Genomic DNA, 20,203 nt, shown 5'->3' with positions numbered 1-20,203 from the left:
CTGATCACGTGTATTTCTTCCTATGCCCTTCAGTTTCACCTCTGACTCTCCTCTGATCTTCTCTTGACCTCCCTGGGGCAGACACAGAGATAAACCTGTTGGATTCTTGGCAGGAGAGTTCAGTCTCTTTCCCAGCTCTGGCCTGACACATTCCCTAGCTCAGCGGGGCAGAGGCAGCCCCTTCACTCTAGTCTGGAACCGGGCAGAGGGGCAGGGAATGAGCTCGGATTGCCAGAAGGTCTTTCTGTGATTCCAAGACAGAAAGAGGAACAGATTCTGGTCCCTTCCATCAGTATCGTGATGCCCAGTCTCATGGTTCTCAACCCAGACTGCAGTCTAGAATCGCTTTCTGGGGACTTAAAAAAAAAAAAACACAACAAAACTGCCTGGTTCCTCAGAGATTCTGATTTAATTGTCATGGGATAAATCCAGGCATCTTTAGTTTTAAAAGCTGCCGGGCTGATTCTAACGTGGAGGCAGGATGGAAATCACAGCTCTCTTAGCATCCCATTTCAGAGATAAGCTGACACTTAGGTGGAGTGTCAGCTCTGGCTATTTCTCTTTTTTTTGCTGGGCTAACCTTGGGCAAGTCATAGCCTCCTTGAGCCTCATCTATTCCCTCCTCTGTACAGGGGGGTTAATAGTCCCTACCTCTTAAGAGAGTTGTGAACCTACCAAGTCAATCATTTGCATTACCTGTAACATAGTTAGTGCCTGGCTGCAGCACTGATGGGTTATTTCTCTTTTTATGATGTCTTCAAGTTAGGTGCTGCCCTGTCCTTTTTCTTGTTTTGTGTCCAGGGATCTTAGTGTGAGTTGGATGACCAGATTTCTAACATTCAACTGTGACAGCAGATGTACTAATGAAGGAGTAAGGTATAGGGTTAACATTTTTGCAAAATGATTGCATAAAATAAGTTTGTCTCCAGGGTGCCCACCCCCATTTCTTCTCCCTGGTCCCTAAGGCTTTTTGGACAAGATTTGAGGCCCCTGGAGGCCTCAGTCCCAAGCACCATCCCCAAAGAGGATGGAGAAAGGATTCTTCTGTAAAATTTTCCTTTCATAAGTGGTTTCACCACCATTACAAAGTAAGACTTTCCATAGCTTTCCTGCCAAAGTATGTTCCGTTGGTCTCTAGACGTAGCCTGTGTGGTCTTTTCCTATGGGTAGACTCTCAGAGACACCACCCATTCTATCTTCCTTTTGCTGTGATGAAGGAGGGTAATGCTACATAGCGTGGCTGGGGCAAGAGTGAGTCCTCCCAGGCACAGTTCAGCAAAGAACCCCGTAGCCTTGCTGCCATTGTCATAGCCGTGCTTTGCTGCACACAGCAGAAATGTCAGTGGAAGAGAGAAGGTTCAGTGCAAATGCATCACCGCTCCAGGAAAAATAGTTCACAACAGGTTCTTCGTAATAAGAAGAGATGTGTCTCTCTCCGAAGATTTGAGACTCAGAGATTGGCAGTGGTGCTCTGGAACAGCTGAAACTGAGTTCCAAAAAGATGCTCAGAAATCTAAGTGACAGCTGATGGGAGGAGCCGATGCCTTCGCAGTGGTCGTGATAGAACTGTAACTCAAAGAGTGTTGCCTTGCCTTTCCAGAGGGACTGGCTCTCCATTAAGATGGAAAACAAACAGTGCTTTCAAATCTGAGCCCTAAATGGATTAATCTAAAAAGTCTAACAGCAGTTCAGTTTCTGAAAGTCAAGCTATTTTAAGAAGCAGTATATTATCCCAAAGAATTTTTCAATGCAATGACAGCACCTGGATGTCCTAGACACTGACTCACTTCATAATTCAATAAGAATTTGCTGTCCCAATGAGCATCTGTTTCTTCTGCTTTACCACAAATACATCATGGGGGCAGATCTTCCAAATTGCAGACATTGGTGATGAGGCTACTTCTCACACAGGCAACTCTACATAGCGTGATCCAGGGTGAATAGCTGCACAAATTTAATTGTGTGTCCTGTAAACTGAATCATCAATTCACTCTACAGAGAAACTTTATTGCAAAATTACAAACTGGATTAATACCAAGCTATTAATTCCCATAGCTTGGTATTAATTATTAATGATTATAAAAAATTAATGTTGATTCAATAATATTTATTTATATACGTATATTATGACACCAACATTAATTTTTATTGTTTTCATAAGACTTATTTTAACAATGGTTAATCACTTCTGCTGAGTCACCCTGGCAGTACAATTAATGAGTTAAAATATGTCAAGTGCTTAGCTATGCCTGACATTAAAATAAGCTGTCAAGAAATGATGGTTCTCATTTTATCAAGGGAAGAGTTCAATTTTTTCAAAAGATAAAGACATTTTGGAAATGACTGGGCTGATGATTTAGAAATCTCAGTATCCATGAAGTTCAGGTCTAGATGTTCACTGACACTGACATTTTGATTGGTTTGCCCTTTCTCAAATGACTAATAGTATTAACAGCAACTACTGCAGTTATCGGCTTCCCAAGTGGCACTGGTAGTCAAGAATCGGCCTGCCAGTGCAGAAGATGAAAGAGACGCAGTTTTGATCCCTGGTTCAGGAATATTTCCTCGAGTAGGAAATGGCAACCTGCTCCAGTATTCTTGCCTGGAGAATCACATGGACAGAGGAGCCTGGCAGGGTACAGTCCATGAAGCCACAAAGAGTCAGACACGACTGAGTGACTTGAGCACATCAACGATAACTGCAACTATTACTATTCTAAATAATAGATTGAAACTCCAAGTAGTAATGGTGGTCATAATTGTAGTTGGCATCATTTATTTCTGCTTCCTCAGTGTCCTAGCCCCCTAGTATTGGAAATATCTAGATTATCCTTTGGATAAATATCCCTCTCAATTGGCTTTGGTCTTGGTTCAGATGTCAAATTGTACACCCTCTTTTGGAAGGTGACCCAAAGATAGTGGGACTGATTCATACTTACAGCAACACCCTGAAGATACCATGCAATGATACCTGTGACTTAACTGGGGACTCTCCTATCTCCTGCTTCCATCCAAAGCCTGGGCATTCAGCCTTATCCTTTGATTTTTGTCAACTGTCTATCTCAGAGCTACTCAATATATTTTCTTTTTCATAAGTTAGCAAAGTGATTTGCTTTGCTGGGTAATCAAAAATCCCTAAATAATAAGAATTTTCCGGGCAAGAGTACTTGTGGATTGCCACAAATGGGTTGCCATTTCCTTCTCCAGGGGACCTTCCTGACCCAGGGATTGAACCCACGTCTCCCACATTGCAGGCAGATGCCTTACACTCTGAGCCACCAGGGAAGCCCTGATAATAAGATAATACTAGTAATAGAAGTTTTGATTGTCATTATTATTTTTTTCAAAATCATAGTAGCAATAGCTACTGTTTACCTGCTATGCATTATGTTCTGGGCACTATTTTGATGGGGAACACGTGTACACCCGTGGCGGATGCATGTTGATGTATGGCAAAACCAATACAATATTGTAAAGTAAAAATAAATAAATAAAAATTTAAAAAATAAAATTATTTTAAAATTAAAAAAAAGTATGAACAGCAGCCTTATTGTTCTAAATTTTGTAGACTTATACAACTATAATCACCTTCTATTCAGCTCATCAATCATACAGAGTACCAGCACCTCAAATAATGGGACTTTAACACAGAGTTGGTGTTTTAAAGAAAATAGGCAAGGAAGAATAAAACATTTGAGAAAGTGGCTTAATAAATACTTTAAAGTCTATACTAAAAAAAAAAAAAGAAATGAAAAAACATCACTCTAAGACTTTATCTGAATAAATAAAGCATTTTCTTTCCTAAAAAAAAAAAAAAAGCATTGTCTTACTGCACCCTCATCAATTCTATGAGGGAGTGAATATACACTGTTCTCATCCCCATTTGCAGATGAGAAAACTATAGGTCAGAAAGATCAAGTAATTCGCCCTTAACCAGCAAGCCTATAGCCAATGCAGCATCTTCAACCATGGCACTGACAACTTCAATCACTATACTCCTTTTCTGTTACATGACTCAGATGGGATATGTCTGGAAATGTGCTAATCACTTTGTATCAATTAACTCTTAGTTTTCACAATCCTGTCTCAGTATGGGTTCTGCTTGCAGCTGTACAGATCAAGAAACAGGGGCTCAGATGAGTTCAATGCTTCGTTCAAGATCACTCAGCTACTAATATTCCAGGGCAAAACCATCCAGCAAGAAAGGTCAGAGCCTGTTGGCAGAGGGATGAGGAAAAGAAAGTGGAAAGTCTGTCCAGACTTAACCTCACTCACTCTTAACAGAACAAAAGAACCTTTAAAAGATGTCGAGGACCAGGCTGCATTTGGAGGATTCCCAGGAGGCTTCAGCAAAAAGGGAAAACTTCCTTGTACTTAGATAACTTTGAAATTCTCATTTCTAGACCAGTTTTTTTTTTTTTCCTTCTTTGAAATTCCAGGCCTGATTAGGTCATGCTCTGGACTTGAGTCGGCCAAGGGCCATGGTTTAAATCACTGTGATCCTGATGACCCTACATGAACATCTTAAAAGGATAAATCTATTTATTTTACTGAGATAATGGAAAATAAAGCAATCCCTCCCCTCTCCAGGAGACCTTGCTTGCCAAGTTGATTTTCATAACATACTTTTACAGTTGATTTATCTTTTCTGAAAAATGATATTTAAAAACTAAAAAAATAAAGAAGCCTTCCATGGTGCTTGTGCCAAAACCAGTGGTGAAAGCCAAGAACATCATCATGGACCCTATTACCAGACATGGCAGGTTGATGTGTTTCCACACATAGGAACAAAGGCCACCAAATTCCACTGAGCCTGGAGAAACTTGAGTTGTATTTTCAGGGCTGTCATAAAATGAATGATGTAGAAGGCACTCACGTGGCTGCTGTTTAGCCTCCACCACCACCACCAAATCCCAAAATCCCACCAGCATTTATGGCCGTCACCCCCAAGCTTCTAGGTCTACGGGTTGCAAATTTGAAATTTGTGCCTAGAAGGTGCGTGCATGCTAACTTGCTCCAGTCGTGTCCGACTCTGTGACCCTATGGCCTGTAGCCTACCAGGCTCCTCTGTACATGAGATCCTCCAGCAAGAATACTGGAGGAGGTTGCCATGCCCTCCTCCAGGGGATCTTCCCCACCCAGGGACCAAACGCATGTCTCTTAGGTCTCCTGTATTGGGAGGCAGGTTCTTTACCACTAGCGCCACCTGGGAAGCCTGTCCCCAGGAGGTGGATAGGGCCTTTTTGAGAGTAGTATCTGTCTGGGATGACTTTCTAGAGGATGCTGATGGGAGTGGGGGAGAAATCCAATCAAGGTGGTGACAGAAGAACAAGTAATTTCTTCTTTCCTTTTGTAGCAGTTATTTCTAAACCATGCCAACTTTTTCATAATGTTCAGAAGAATGGAAGGATGATATTATCATTGGACTACACAAAGGCGCCCCTGCCAGCAGATGTGGGTCATTGAACACCGTCTGGGAAACTGGATACCACTTAAGACTGGCTGCTATGTAAGCCTTAAGGACAGAAGCCCTTAACACGATCCACAGGGACCAGCTTGCCTCCCCAGCTTCCACTGCTTTTTGCTCTCTGGGCTCCTTTTTACACTGGTCTTTTTTTAGTTCCTCGCATGCACCACGTCTGCCTTCTGTCCCAGTCTGCCTTCGCACGATGTTGCTCCCTGGCCTGGAACGCCAATGTATCCCTTTGCTTCATCACTTCCTCTTCATCCTTTTAAGCTCAGCTCCGACAACACCTCCCCCAGGAAGGCTCCCCAAATCCCCTAGACAAGGTCTGGTCTTCTGGTCCCATGTACCTTATTGGTAATGATTGAGCTGTCAATTAATTAATCCATCGTTCATTAAACTTACAGGAGTTTATGGTCTGACTTGTGCTCTCTGGGTCACCAGCGGGGGAGCTCATTTCACAAAGTCAGACCCAGATTCCAGGTTTCTTCACGCAGAATACTGGGTTCATACTCTTCATAATTGCTTTTAAATCCCTATTCCTAGGGGGAGAAAAATGGCTGTTATTGTACCTTGTCCTTATACAAGGCTCTTTTCATTAGTTAAAAATAGAATCATGCTGATTTTCCAGACTGAGCATCTAGCCTATATTTTTGCTTCCAGGCCCCCTGCATTAACCACAAGAAAGCACTTGCATTAGAGTTCGCTATTTTATTCCTTTACCATTTGATTCTTATTAGCCAGTAAGTACAGAGTTTTAAAAGTTACCAGCAACACTATTTGTCACACGTTTTCTTTGGAGATCAAGCCCTGCTGCTGGAATCCATTGAGGGGAAGAGTTAGAAAAGAGAATTGTCTACTTTTCCCGGGCATTGAGGTTTGGCATACTGGATGGGCTACTTGGAGCAGAACTCTTAGTCCCCTGCTCTTTTTTTCACTCACACACATGCGTACACACACACACACACACACATGCACACACACACACGCACACACTCCTTTGATTTATTTGCTAGGATGATGTAAATGGAAATTACAGAATCATATGAGCACGTGTGTGTGCGTGTCTGTGTGTGTGCGTGCGTATGCTTAAGGCCAGTAGGGATGTCTAAGCGGAGCCTAAAATGGAATTTAAATATGTCTGTAGAAGGCTCTCCCACTCCTCACTGGGAGGGAAGGGGGATAAGAGGACCCCATGAAGTCAGACACAGGCTGTGCCTTAGTTCTGTGGAAATGAGGCTCCTAAGGGGAAGGATGAGAACTGTTTGTACAACAGACTCCATGACCCTTGAGGGCACAAGCAGGTCCTTTTGGAGGTCAGGGTGACTCTGTGTTACTCTGAATGGGGGAGGGAGGCCATCGTCTCACTTTGGAGTGGACTGAACTTGGAAGCCAGCAGCTTGGGAGTAGTGGCAGGTAGCCCACATGTGTGGACATTGGCATCAAACTAGTGTCAGCAGCAGCTCAGAGGCCACGTGGTGAGTTCTAAGGAGCTCTAGAGGCAGGTGGCACGGGTGTGTGGGTGGGTGGGGAAAAGGGAAACCCAGTGGCTGCAACTGGATGCATTGTATCTGTGGTAGTTGATTGATTTATGACCACCTGGGAGACACCCCCGGGGTCACTGGGACAAGAGGCTGAGATCTCATGGGGGCTAAGATCCTACGGAAGAAAGAGCCAGGGATGTGTGGGAAGGGCAGTAATAGTGAGCTTCATCTAGTTACACACCAGAGAGGCTGAGAAGCTCTGATTTGTATACAATAATCCACTGAAGTTGGAGGTTAAGAGAGAGCTTAGGTCATATAGATCAACCTTTCACTATAGTGCGGGGGAAGGAGAACCCAGAGAGGAAGGCAAGTTTTCCAAGGCAGACAGCTAGGACAGAGATCTGAGTTCTGGCCTTGCTGTCTCCTGGTACCTAAAGGAGTTTGGAGTACTTAGGCAGATCTCTGCTACTTCCCTAAGATACTTCCCTGAGACTTGGGGGGAGGATGGACTGATGCTAAGAGACAAGCAGGCCTCTAGGTTGGGTGGCTCCACATCATGTGGCTGGAAGGACAGAAGAGAGCCAGCATGCCTGAAATGTCTCCCCTAGTGGCACACCCTGAATTCACGGATGCCTTCCTTCAAGGTCATTCCTTTGGCTTATAAGCTTGTGCTTAGCAAAGATGCTTTATTGGAAGAGTTAGACCCCATGAGTAAGCATGGGAGGGGTTGAAGAAGGGATTAGCAGAGATGGCAGGCCTGGATGAGGCCTGGGGGGGAGGTCCATAGAGAGGCAAGAGATGCTAAAACGGGGAAGAGGTGGAAACGAAGGACAATGACAAAATGGATCACTTCCCATTTTCACCGGGCCCCAAGCCCATTTCCCAGGCTCCCTCCAGGAGGGTTTCAAGTGGCCCACTGAGCATCAGCCATGTGCTAGAAAATCCCCTTGCCCCAGTTAAGTGGTGTCCTAGTCTGACCTCATGCTTAGATTCTTAAGCCTTGCTTTGCTGTAAAGAGAGACAGGGAGGAGAATAGGAGAGAGGAAAACAACATGAAAAAAAGAAGGAATAGAGGAGGAGAGCAGAGGAGGGGAGATGTCCTGAGACCCAGAGAAAGAGCAGGCATGGGCCATAAATTGCTTCCAGGGTGTAAGGAACCACAGACACCCACTTTCAAGACCTTCTGCGGCCACTGTTTAATAGCATCCAGCCGTCTGGCCACAGGAGGGCCTCTCACCTGACTCCCATTAGAGCTCCTTGCCTCTGGAAACCGGCATGATGTATGGGCCCCTCTGGGCTTGCGGCCAGACAGCCACCCCTCACCCATCTCATCTCTGCTGACCGCGAGTTGCCCTTCTTCTTGCGCATGGTCCAGCAGGTGGATTTGAATTTCTAATGACTGCAGACACCTGCGTTTCCCTGAGGCTCTTGCCATGGTGATGGAGAACAGACCCAGACTGTACCCAAGAGGAAGAACACAGCCGAGGAAATATGAGAGACAGAGTCGTTGGAGGCATGAAATAGAGCTGAAAGTGTGCACCTTGTTAGGTTTCATTAACTGTTTACATTTCCCTGGCTGCATTCCGCTGGTCACCTGCCCAGAAACACTATTGGAAACACAAACCTTAAATAAGATCAGATTTTCCAATGAAATATGATAAGAAGGAAAGGGTCCAGAGCGAAATCACAGGTAAGTGGGCCCAGTCCACCAGAGGGACATTCAGGAGGATCCTGATGTCTGTGCAGCTCTGGTCCAGCCTGACTTATGGCTGTCCTGAGGCTCTGGGAGCCTCGCTGTGAAGGAGACGGGGTAAAGTAGGTTTGCAGAGCCTAAGAGAGGCATGCACAGATTTGGATTTATGGGTGGGGGGTGGAGATCCCTCCCAACCTCTAAGTCCTTTGGAGAGTAGCATACTTTCCCTGATGACAGTTCTGTTGCAGCTCATGGAAACTTAAGACTGAAAGTTAAAGGCCCACGGTCAAGTCAGCAGTGCAGAAGGAATGGAAGACTTTGTTACAAGGCCCAAACTCCTCCAAATGCACCACAATTCATGCTGCTCATCACCAAGCTGCTTAGCAGAGAGTAACCCCTTCATTCCTAGGAAGCTTCGTTTGAAAACTCTCTCAGTCCAGTCAGGCTAAGTCCCTGGTGCCAGTTTTCATGGGTCAGCAGCTCCCTGCTGTTATTGCTGCTTTAGTGGAAGTTCAGGTCAGTTGCTCAGTCGTATCTGATTCATTGCAACCCCATAGATTGCAGCACGCCAGGCTTTCCTGTCCATACCAACTCCTGGAGCTTGCTCAAACTCATGTCCATTGAGTTGGTGATGCCATCCAACCATCTGATTCTCTGTCGTCCCCTTCTCCTCCTGCCAACAATCTTTCCCAGCATCACGGTCTTTTCCAATGAGTCAGTTCTTTGCATCAAGTTGCCAAAGTATTAAAGCTTCAGCATCAGTCCTTCCAATGAATATTCAGAATTGATTTTCTTTAGGATTGATTGGTTTGATCTTCTTGCAGTCCAAGGGACTCTCAAGAGTCTTCTCCAACACCACAATTCAAAAGCATCAATTCTTCAGCACTTAGCTTTCTTTATGGTCCAACTCTCACATCCATACATGACTACTGGAAAAACCATAGCTTTGACTAGATGGACCTGTGTCGGCAGAGTAATGTCTCTGCTTTTTAATATGCTGCCTAGGTTGGTCATAGCTTTTCTTTCAAGGAGCAAGCGTCTTTTAATTTCATGGCTGCAGTCACCATTTGCAATGATTTTGGAGCCAAAGAAAAGAAAGTCTGTCACTGTTTCCATTGTTTCCCCATCTATTTGCAATGAAGTGATGGGACCGAATGCCATGATCTTAGTTTTTTGAATGTTGATTTTTAAGCCAGCTTTTTCACTCTCCTCTTTCACATTCATCAAGGGGCTCTTTAGTTCCTCTTCGCTTTCCGCCATAGGGGGGTGTCATCTGCATATTGGAGGTTACCCTTCATGAATCTCTGTTAGAGCCTGTTGGGAGAACTTTTCCCCTATCAGTGGTCTTGCCTATGATCTTAGAGGAAGTAACTTCTGCTCTTACTCCTCTAATTTGTTGTACATAGACCAGCACCACTGTCATCACTGGGATAAGTGGCATCATTTGGGTCCTTATTGGAAATGCTAAATCTTAGGTCCCTGTCCCATTCCTCCTGGATCAAAATAGAGCATGCTGGGGCTCAGCACTGGGTCTGGTTGCCTGCAGGTCGGATATGCAGAGGTGGCAGTAGTTAGACTGGCTTTGGTATGCAGCGGTCCAGGCTGTTGCAGTGCGTAACTTCTAACTTTTGTCTCTACTACTTTGACCTTTCTGTTCATGTGCCCATCACGCAAATACCAGCTAATGTAAACTGGCTGAGTCATTTCTGTCTTCTTGGATATTTGATGCCTATCCAATGGTAGATGCTTTCTTATCCAGCATGATCACATTTTCTAGTAATCCTTGGTGCCCACTCCTATATGCCCACTCACATGCCTCCAGTCATTCAGTCCTTTTTGTTTCAGGCTCCTGATCAGCCAGTGAGGTCACTTGCCATGGTCCATAATCTTGATATATTCTCAAGTGACCCCAGGTCACTTCTTCCTCACAGAGCAGAGGATTAGGTGCACCACCCAAAGCTCCACCCATTGCAAACATTTTCCCTCAGCTCCGTCATTCAGCTCCATTCCATGATGCCTACAAGATGCCCACCATCCATTTTTCAGCTCGAACGCATATTCCTAAACATCCCATTTGTAACCCAAGCATGGGACTTTTCTCCTTCAGGTAGTTGTACTGGGAATTCTCCCTGAATGTCTGTCATAGGTGCATGCTGAGAGACAGGTACTGGGCAGTCATGGAAGATGGCATGGGAATCTGGAGTTTATGTCCATGAAGCTTGATTGTGCTCTCTGGGCCTGCTTGAGATCCATTTGGGATGTGCCCTTTCCATCTTAGAATGACCTGCTATGGCCCTGTGTAATTTTATGACTTGGAGAAAAAAGTGAAGTGAAAGTGTTAGTCGCTCAGTTGTATCCGATTCTTTGTGACCCCATGGACTATAGCCCACCAGGCTCCTCTGTCCATGGGATTTCCCAGGCTAGAATACTGGAGTGGGTTGCAATTTTCTTCTCCAGGGGATCTTCCCAACCCAGGGATCAAAACTGGATCTCCTGCATTGCAGGCAGATTCTTTACCATCTGAGCCACCAGAGAAGCCCCTGGTGATAGAACTCAGCTCAAGATTACTTGATATTCCAGGGTCAAATGTCCCTGTCCCCCAGGGCTCAGTAATAATCTATATGTTCCTCAGAAAGCAAATGCTGCAACTGACATGGCCTTGGTCCAGATCACAGAAGCTTGTGTTGTGTTTCCCCCACTGGAGTTTGCTCTAAGACCCTTACTGCATCTTTTCCCACCACTGACACTTCCGACACCAGATAGTCTCCCAGATCATATCCTCCACGTGGCAGAGCTACTTGGGTTCTGAGTCCAGAGCCTAATGGACTATAGATTCCTTTCTTGCTCCAGGCCCCACACAAAGCAGGCTATCTTTCAGATTTCCTGGGATACAGGCTGGAGTAGTATTGCTAGATGTGGAGTGTGCTGCCTCCAAAACCCATCCCAAAGAGCCCAAGAGACATTATACTTCTTCATTCTAAGGGATGAAGAATGCAGCAATTTGTCTTTTACCTTGCACAGTATTTCTCAGCCTGTCCCTGATCTTTGGACCCAGAAAACTTTACCAATGTGCCATACCCCTGCATCTTCCTACGGTTTATCTCTCATCATCTGCAGTGAGTTGTTTCACCAATGCCTCAAGTGTGCTAGCCAGCTTTTATAATCCTTGCTCTGTCATTGATGGAATGGATCAATGTGATATTCTGCAGAATATCTAGATGGTCCAGATTTCTTTTGACTATATCATGACAACATGAGAATTAACATAGTCCTAGGACAATACTATCAAAGTGTATTGCTGACCATTCCATGTGAAAGTAAATTGTTTGTATTTCTCTTCTCTGATGGAGATAGGAAAGAACTCATTGGCTGCATACCATTTACCCAAGTCCATTTTAATCTGCTCTAGCAAAAGTACCAAGACAACCACTATTGAAACTATTCGTTTGAGTATGTGATAGATGACAGTCATGCTAGAGTATCTGTCTGACTTCTTTAGGGGCCTGACTGGTGAATTAAATTGAGACAGACCACCATGACTGCATCATTAAGATCCTTAGAGGTATATTAAACATCACCATTGTCCATGAATGTGATCTTGTTTTTGATTCATTATCTTGGGGAACTGAAGTTTCAGAGAGGAGGACAATTTTAGGGGCTTTTACTCAGTCTTTCTATTATCATGATTATCAATATTATGATAAAACAAGGATTTCATGTTAAGAATTCAATAGCTGAGTATGTCAATCCCAATCAAATATTTGGAGCCCAGAAAAATGATCACTGGATGGGTGATCCATAGACCCACAGTAAGTTGGCCTTTGGCCAAGAGTCAGCTTATTAACCTACTAATATATACCTCAAACAGGTGGCTCTGATGTTATTTCAGGCCTCCCGATCTTAGACTCTGTGTCCAGTAACCCCAAAATGTATGAGTGTTTTCCTTCCCCAGTCCACAGTCATCTGAGTAAGAGGTGATAGGTATTCTTAGGAAAGTATCAAAGGAATCATTATAACATATGCTTGCCATAGTGTTGCTCTTTATTTCCTTTTGGGGACCCATCCACCTCTGTAGCCAACAGGTTTTGAGTATGAAAACTGGCTCATGTTCAAGCATTGAGTTAGATTCACAACTTCTGTTGAGGTAGTCACCCTCAGCCTCTTGCTCATCTATTCTTGCCTCTTTTGATTGTATATATTAAGTAGTACCCTACATTTCTGCCTGTTCTTTTGTCTCTAAGGAATACCATGTTCTATTAACTATATCCACAGCTCCTTGAGGGTCAAGTCCCCTTGGTTGCCCCTCCAATCTTATTGATTGTGGTGGTAATTGTGGGGTCCCCTCACTTCTGGTGATTAATAACTATTATCTGGGCTTTATTGCTTTGAGGCCTTATCATTCCCACTGCTATTAGTAAGCCAAGTTTTGTGACATATTTCTTATAATCAACCTTAGCCTATAGAAGAAACTCACCACTGAATGTCTTAGTGATGCTAATATTTATCCCATCAGCATGTTGTTGATGGCCATTGTGAATAGCACCTTCTCTAGGTCCTTCCATGGAAATAAATTTCTGATGCATCTTCTGTCCTCATGTAATATATCCAATTCAAACTGCCTGTTTCCTTGAGCCATTTAATCCCACTGGTTTCCACAGTACCTCAGGCATTACTACTTGGTCAGCATGGGCTAGTGTTTTCTCCATATTTTTAAGAGTTTTCTTTTGTTTTTGTTTCTAGTTACTAAGTCATGTCTGACTCTGCCACCTCATGGACTGTAGCCCTCCAGGCTGCTCTGTCCATGAGATTTCCCAGACAAGAATATTGGAGTGGGTTGCCATTTCCTTCTCCAGGGGATCTTCCCAACCCTGGGATCAAACCCATATCGGCTGCATTGGCAGGAGGATTCTTTACCACTGAGCCACCTGGAAAGCCCTTTTTAGAGTTACCTACTAGCAAATTTGCGCATACCCTAGGGTTGTTGCCAACGCATTAAATCCATGTTCCTAAAGAGTACTCCCAATTAAATGAACTGTTGCTTATCTATTCTTCTGTTTTGTACTCCTTGATCCCGTCAGTGCCAGTGAAGTTGCTCAGTTGTGTCTGACTCTTTGTGACCCCATGGACTGTAGCCTACCAGGCTCCTCCATCCATGGAATTTTCCAGGCGAGAGTACTGGAGAGGGTTGCCATTTCCTTCTCCAGGGGATCTTCTCGATCCGGGGATTGAACCCAGGTCTCCCACATTGCAGGCCGACGCTTTACCATCTGAGCTACCAGGGAAGCCCTACTCCTTGATCAAGCACCCTCAAAATCCAATCCCATGGGTACTCCCCTGGCTCCTGCTGGTACATGCTACTTAATTCTTGCAGCTCCATTAGCATTTGTCTCTTTCTTTCCTCATCGTGTTCTAAACTGGGATTAGGCTGGCACTTAACCCTGTTTTCTGGCCTGGTAGCCAGGACAGGCCTGAGCGCAAGTCCTGAGGAGGACCCTTGTCTTCTTGTAGTGGGAAAACACCCATACTATTTCTTCCCAAGGATGGAGCTCAGGTTCTTAACAGGAACAGATGAGCCATCTCTGAAGGCTCAGGGGATTCATGGAATTCAGTGGAACCACATACTTTGGGAGTATCCGTACAGATGAGTCAATCTCAGGTTCAAGAGTTCAAGGTTTTCTGGGCAGGATGCTGATACAGCATAGTAGACCAGCCATGACTAAGCATTCCACTCTCTTCGAAGCCTATAAATATCAGAACCTGGGTTTGTTTCTCAGTTTAATCCACTCTCCTACTGCAGGAACTACCAAAGAGGACCACTGGCTTTCACACTTAGTATTTAAATTTGTTAATTATACTTAGTTTCTCATTATCCCTCTGCAGGGCATCAGATCAACTTAGTAACCAGCTGATTCCATTGTCCCTAAATGTGCTATTCCTCCATAATGAATAAAAGCCTTAATCTTCATCCCAGCCCAGGCATTCTCCTCCACTAGGAAGTACTTCTAAGTAGCCAGCTGGGAAATCTTTAGCAGTTGGGTTGCCACGTTGTGCCAGGATTATCTATACCTCAAATACCACTGGGGAATGGGGCTTTCCTTGCCAGCTCTGTGATCTAGAACCACAACCCCCTCTTACCACCTCTTGTTTTTTATTATTCCCAGTACTGATTGTATTGGTTGGTCCCAATACAATATTGGTTGTGTTGGTGTCTAAGAAACAGACACCAAGCAAAGTTAGAAGAGCCAGATAGAATTCTTGGTGGTAGCCCCTCCCTTGCGGTCCAGTGGTTGGGAATCTGCCTGCCAGTGCTGGGGACCCAGGTTCAATTCCTGGTCCAGGAGGATTCCACAGGCCCTGGGGCAGCTGGGCCCATGTGCCACAACTACTAAACCCCTGCCATGGAGTCCTCACCTCAGTGAGAGGAGCCACCGCAGTGAGAAGCCTGCACACAGCGACTGGAGAAAAATGTCTGCTTGCCGCAACTAGGCAAAGCCCATGCACAGCATGAGGACCCAGCACAGCCGAAAAGAGGCACGTTGAAAAAGAAAAAGAATTCTTGGTGGTAAAGCCTATGAAACATAAAAGGGAGAGAAGCAGGATTAGGCAGGGAGAGCCTTCCGACTGCTCTGTAGGTCTGACCTGGTGCAAAGCAAGGGGAAACATAGGAGGGTGGGGTAGGAGACCTTCACTGGTACAGCATCGGTCGACGTGGTAGGGAACACAGAGTAGAAATGGCCTGCATTTGAGTAAAAATGGTCAGGCCCCCATATCCTCACCAACTTGGAATAATGTGGCTTGAATTTGAATGCTGCAATTAGATCATTTCTGGGTGGGCTTCAGAGGGTCCATGCATATTCCGAAATTATAAGCAAAAATCAGTATGTGTGTATTTTTCTAGGATCCATAGTTTTCCACTAAATTTTCAAAGAATTCCCCGATGCCCCAAAGGTAATGAGACATTGGTGTGGATTCACTTGGTCATCCGAGCATGTTCTCCTGGAGCCTGCCATACGCCCTCTTTTCCAGAGCGCGGGTCATGTACTTGTGTGCTGGCCACACTGGACTTCTTTGCGCTCCTTGTGTGCTCTAAGCTCATTCCTAGCTTGCAGCCTTTACATTAGCTGTTCCCTGTGCCTGCTAAGTCGCTTCAGTCGTGTCCGACTCTGTGTGACCCCACAGATGGCAGCCCACCAGGCTCTCCTGTCCATGGAATTTTCCAGGCAAGAGTACTGGAGTGGGGTGCCATTGCCTTCTCCTCCCTGTGCCTGGGATGCCCTTTTCTCGGAGGCTCTCATGATGTTTTACTCTGGGTTTCAACTTCAGTGTCACCGTCTCTCTTCTCAGAGAGGTCTGCTCTGATTCCACGAAGTAAAGTACCTTCCTCCATCACTTCTAGAATATTTCTCTGTTTTATTTGTAGCATAGCGCTCTCCCCTCTGATCTGCTCTTCTTTGTTTGTTATATATCTTTGCCCAGTAGGATGTAAGCTCCATGAAGACAGGAATCACTCTGTCATGCTGTCCCCATAGCCTAGAATGTGGCTGACACATAGGAGACACTCAAAATGTTTTCTTTTTTTTAAGTTGAAGTATACTTGATTTGTAATGTTGTGTGAATATCTCCTGCCTAGCAAAGTAACTCAGTTATCTGTGTACATACTTTTTTTCATATTCTTTTCCATTATGCTTTTTCACAGGATATTGAACATAGTCCCCTGTGCTATACAGTAGAACTTTGTTGTTGCTTCATTCTATATGCACCAGTTTGCAGCTGCCAATCCCCAGCTCCCAGTGCATCCCTCCCCCACCCCCAGCCCCTTGGCATCATAAGTCTGTTCTCTATATCTCTGAGTCTGTTTCTGTTCTGTAGAAAAGTTCTTTTGTGTCATATTTTAGATCCCACATATAAGTGACATCATATGGCATTTGTCTTTCTGTTTCTTTCACTTTTATGATAATCTGTAGGTTCATCCATGTTGCTGCAAATGGCATTATTTTATTCTTTCAAAATGTCTTCTTAAAGAGTAAACGCTTGTCTTCTCTATCCATTAAAATATTTTCCCATGCGTCCTTTTCTTACATTTCTGTAGCAACTTTATAAAATATAGGTATAATTATTAATAATCCAGACATCCAAAAAAATTCCAGACTATAACAGAACCCTATGTACTAGCCTCAAAGAGAGACAGATGTTAACATTTGGCTTCAATGCTTCAATTTCTCTTTTACTTGTTTAATATTGAAGCTAAACTTTCATATATCACATTTTGTGACACCCTTCCTTTTTTTTCTCTTTTTTTGGCTGTGCTGGGTCTTTGGGTTCTTCACCGCTGTGTGTGAACTTTCTCTAGTTGCTTGGGTGGGGGCCGCTCTCCAGCTGCAGTGTGCATGCTTCTCACTGCGGTAGCTTCTCTTGCGGCAGAGCACAGGCTGTGGCGTCCGCAGGCTTCAGTGTTGCAGCCTGCGAGCCATGGGCTCTAGCGTGAGGGCTCAGTAGTCGTGGCGCATGGCCCTAGTTGCTCCACAGCACGTGGGATCCCGGACCTGGGATGGAACCATTGTACCCTGCATTGTACGGTGGATTCTTAACCGCTGGACCACTAGGGAATCCTGATACCCCTTCTTTTCAGTGGTAACTACTGCCTTTAAGGTACTGTACGTCATTTCCATGGGGTCGCAAGAGTCGGACACGACTTAGCAACTAAACCACCACCACCATGTCAATTCTACCTATTATTAATAGTTTAATGATAAGTTTGTATTCACAAGTAACATATGCTGTTTTTAACTGAAGTGTAGTTGATTTAGAAAACTGTTAGTTTCAGGTACAGCAGTGTGATTTGCATATCTGTGTGTATATATGTACTTTATAAAAATTATTTTCCATTATAGGTTATTACAAAATAGTGAATATCGTTCCCTATGTTATACAGTACATTTTTATTATCTATTTTACGCATGGTAGTACGTATCTGTTAATTCCATACCCCTAATTTATCCCTCCCTGCCTTCCCCTTTGGTGACTATAAGTTTGTTTTCTATGTCCATGAGTCTGTTTCTGTTCTGTAAATAAGTTCATTTTTACCATTTTTTAGATTCCACATATAAGTGATAAAATATTTGTCTTTTTCTTTCTGATTTACTTCACTTAGTCTGATCACCTCTAGGCCCATCTATGTTGCTGCAAGTGGCATTATTTCATTATTTTTTATGGCTGAGTTTTATATATATATATATATGACGGAATATTACTCATCCCAGGTGGTGCCAGTGTTAAAGAACCTGGCTGCCAATGCAGGAGACATTAAGAGATGCTGGTTCAGTCTCTGGGTTGGGAAGATCCCTGGAGGAGGAAACTGTAACCCATTCCAGTATTCTTGCCTGGAGAACCCCATGGACAGAGAAGCCTGGCTGGCTACAGTCCATGGGATTGCAAAGAGTTGAACATGCCAAAGTGACTGCATGTGCTAGTCGCTCCATTGTGTCCAACTCTTCATGACCCCACGGTTACTGAAGCTCACCAGACTCCTCTTTTCAGCTGGGTCACATGGCCTCTATTTTTAGGTTTTTGAGGACCCTCCACACTGCTTTCCACAGTGACTATACCGATTTACATTCCCACCTGCAGTGCAGGAAGTTTCTCTTTTCTCCACACCCTCTCTAGCATTTATTATCTGTAGACTTTTTGATGACGGCCATCCTGAGAGGTGTGGAGTGATACATTATTATGGTTTTGATTTGCATTTCCCTAATAACTAACGATGATGAGCACTTTCCATGCGCCTGTTAGCCATCCATACAACATATGCTATATTTATATGTCCCAAGATTCTATATAAACATGTGCATACCATATATATCTGCTGGTTATTTAGAGCTATTTAGATATTTAACACTATTGTTGGGGCACAGACTGAGCTCTGGAGTCATTCTAACTGTGGACTTATTGCTATACTGGACAAACAATTCCTTATTGTTTAAGCCAGGTAAGTTGGGTTTGCTGTTATGCGCTGCTGAAAGCCTCTTTCCTGGGATAGTCTCACTCTATTAAATTTCTCGCCTTTGGGTCCTTAAACTCTAGCAGTTTTCATTTGGCTGCAGATTTACCGACTGTATAGACACTTTTAGTTTCTTCTAAAGATCATCCAATTCACAGATCTTTTGTATTAGTCAGTTCTTGCTGTGGAACAAATTTAGCAGTGCCAAGCAACACGATTTGTTATCTTGCCTAGTTTCTGAAGTTTGGGGATCTGGGAGCAGCTTATCTGGGTGGTTCTGGCTAAGGGGACTCTTGCTAGGTTGCAGGCAAGTCGCTGCTGAGGGCTGCAGCCACCAGAAGGGCCCCAGAAGGGAGGATGTGCTCCCAAGCTCCTTTGGGGGACTGTTGTCAGGAAGCGTTGGCTCCTTTCCATGTGAGCTTTGCATAGTTGACTTCTCCCAGAGTGAGTGATCTGACAGAGAGAGTGACAGAAAGAGAGGCTGAGAGAGGAGAGCAGTCCTGCACAGCTCACCACCATGCGTCTGTCCACTCCTATGTGGTTAGCAACAGGGATAACCCTAACTTTGCTCCCGTATTTTTCTCCTCAATCTATACCATGATCACTGATCCCATCCTTTTTACCTCCTCAGTGCCTTTCAAGCCGCTTCTCTCGGTCCGGTTGCATACTGGATGTTGTTGCAGAGAGGGGAACCTGGGGCACCAACCATCCAGTCACTGACCCCCAGGCTGTTTTCCCATGACCCCCACAGAACCAAGTTCATGGTTCTCAAGGCCTGCCTGCACCTGTAGCCTCCCAGTACACGGTCTTTCTCATCTCTTGTCCTCTACTCTCCCTTCCCTCTGCGTTTCTTCAGCTCTGAAGTTCAATGTCACCTTCTCAGGTTAACTTTCCTGACCTTCAGACCAGATTGGATCCCCTGGTTACCTGCCTCTGGGACGTTCCATCTTTTGGCGGGATCTTTTGCTGTGGTGCACAGACTCTCTAGCTGTGTCGCATGGGCTCAGTAGTTGCAATGCAGACTTCATTGCCTGTGGCATGTGGGATCTTAGTTCCCCTGACCAGGGATTGAACCCATGTGTCCTGCATTGCAAGGTGGATTCTTAACCACTGGACTACCAAGGAAGTCCCCTTCCCTACAGTCTTTAACAAATGTCAGAATACTTTTTTCTTTAGCACCTGGACTGGGCCCACTCGGGTCAGACCTCTCAATTTGTCTTTGAAAAAGTGCACAGTCTGCCCCTAGACCTCCAACTGGGAGCATAACTATACAAGGCAATATATTTTTCAGACACACATTGGCTTCAAATCAATATAGGAACATAACCTGACTTCCATCACCAGAGCTATGGGAAATGGTACCTATTTCAAAATGAAACTCTAAGATTAGATGTTCATAACAATCAGCCTTGATTGAACTACCATTATGCAGGCTGGCCTCATTTTAATCTCATCAGAATGATAAGGCAGCTCTCACCTCCCTTTTACTGATGAAGAAAGTGAGACTGCTGCTTTCCTGGTGGCTCATATGATAAAGAATCTGCCTGCAATGCAGGAGCCACAGG

Source organism: Bos indicus, chromosome 15 (genome assembly GCF_029378745.1).
Source record: "Bos indicus isolate NIAB-ARS_2022 breed Sahiwal x Tharparkar chromosome 15, NIAB-ARS_B.indTharparkar_mat_pri_1.0, whole genome shotgun sequence".
Taxonomy (NCBI): Eukaryota; Metazoa; Chordata; class Mammalia; order Artiodactyla; family Bovidae; genus Bos; species Bos indicus.
This window is presented reverse-complemented; position numbering follows the sequence as displayed.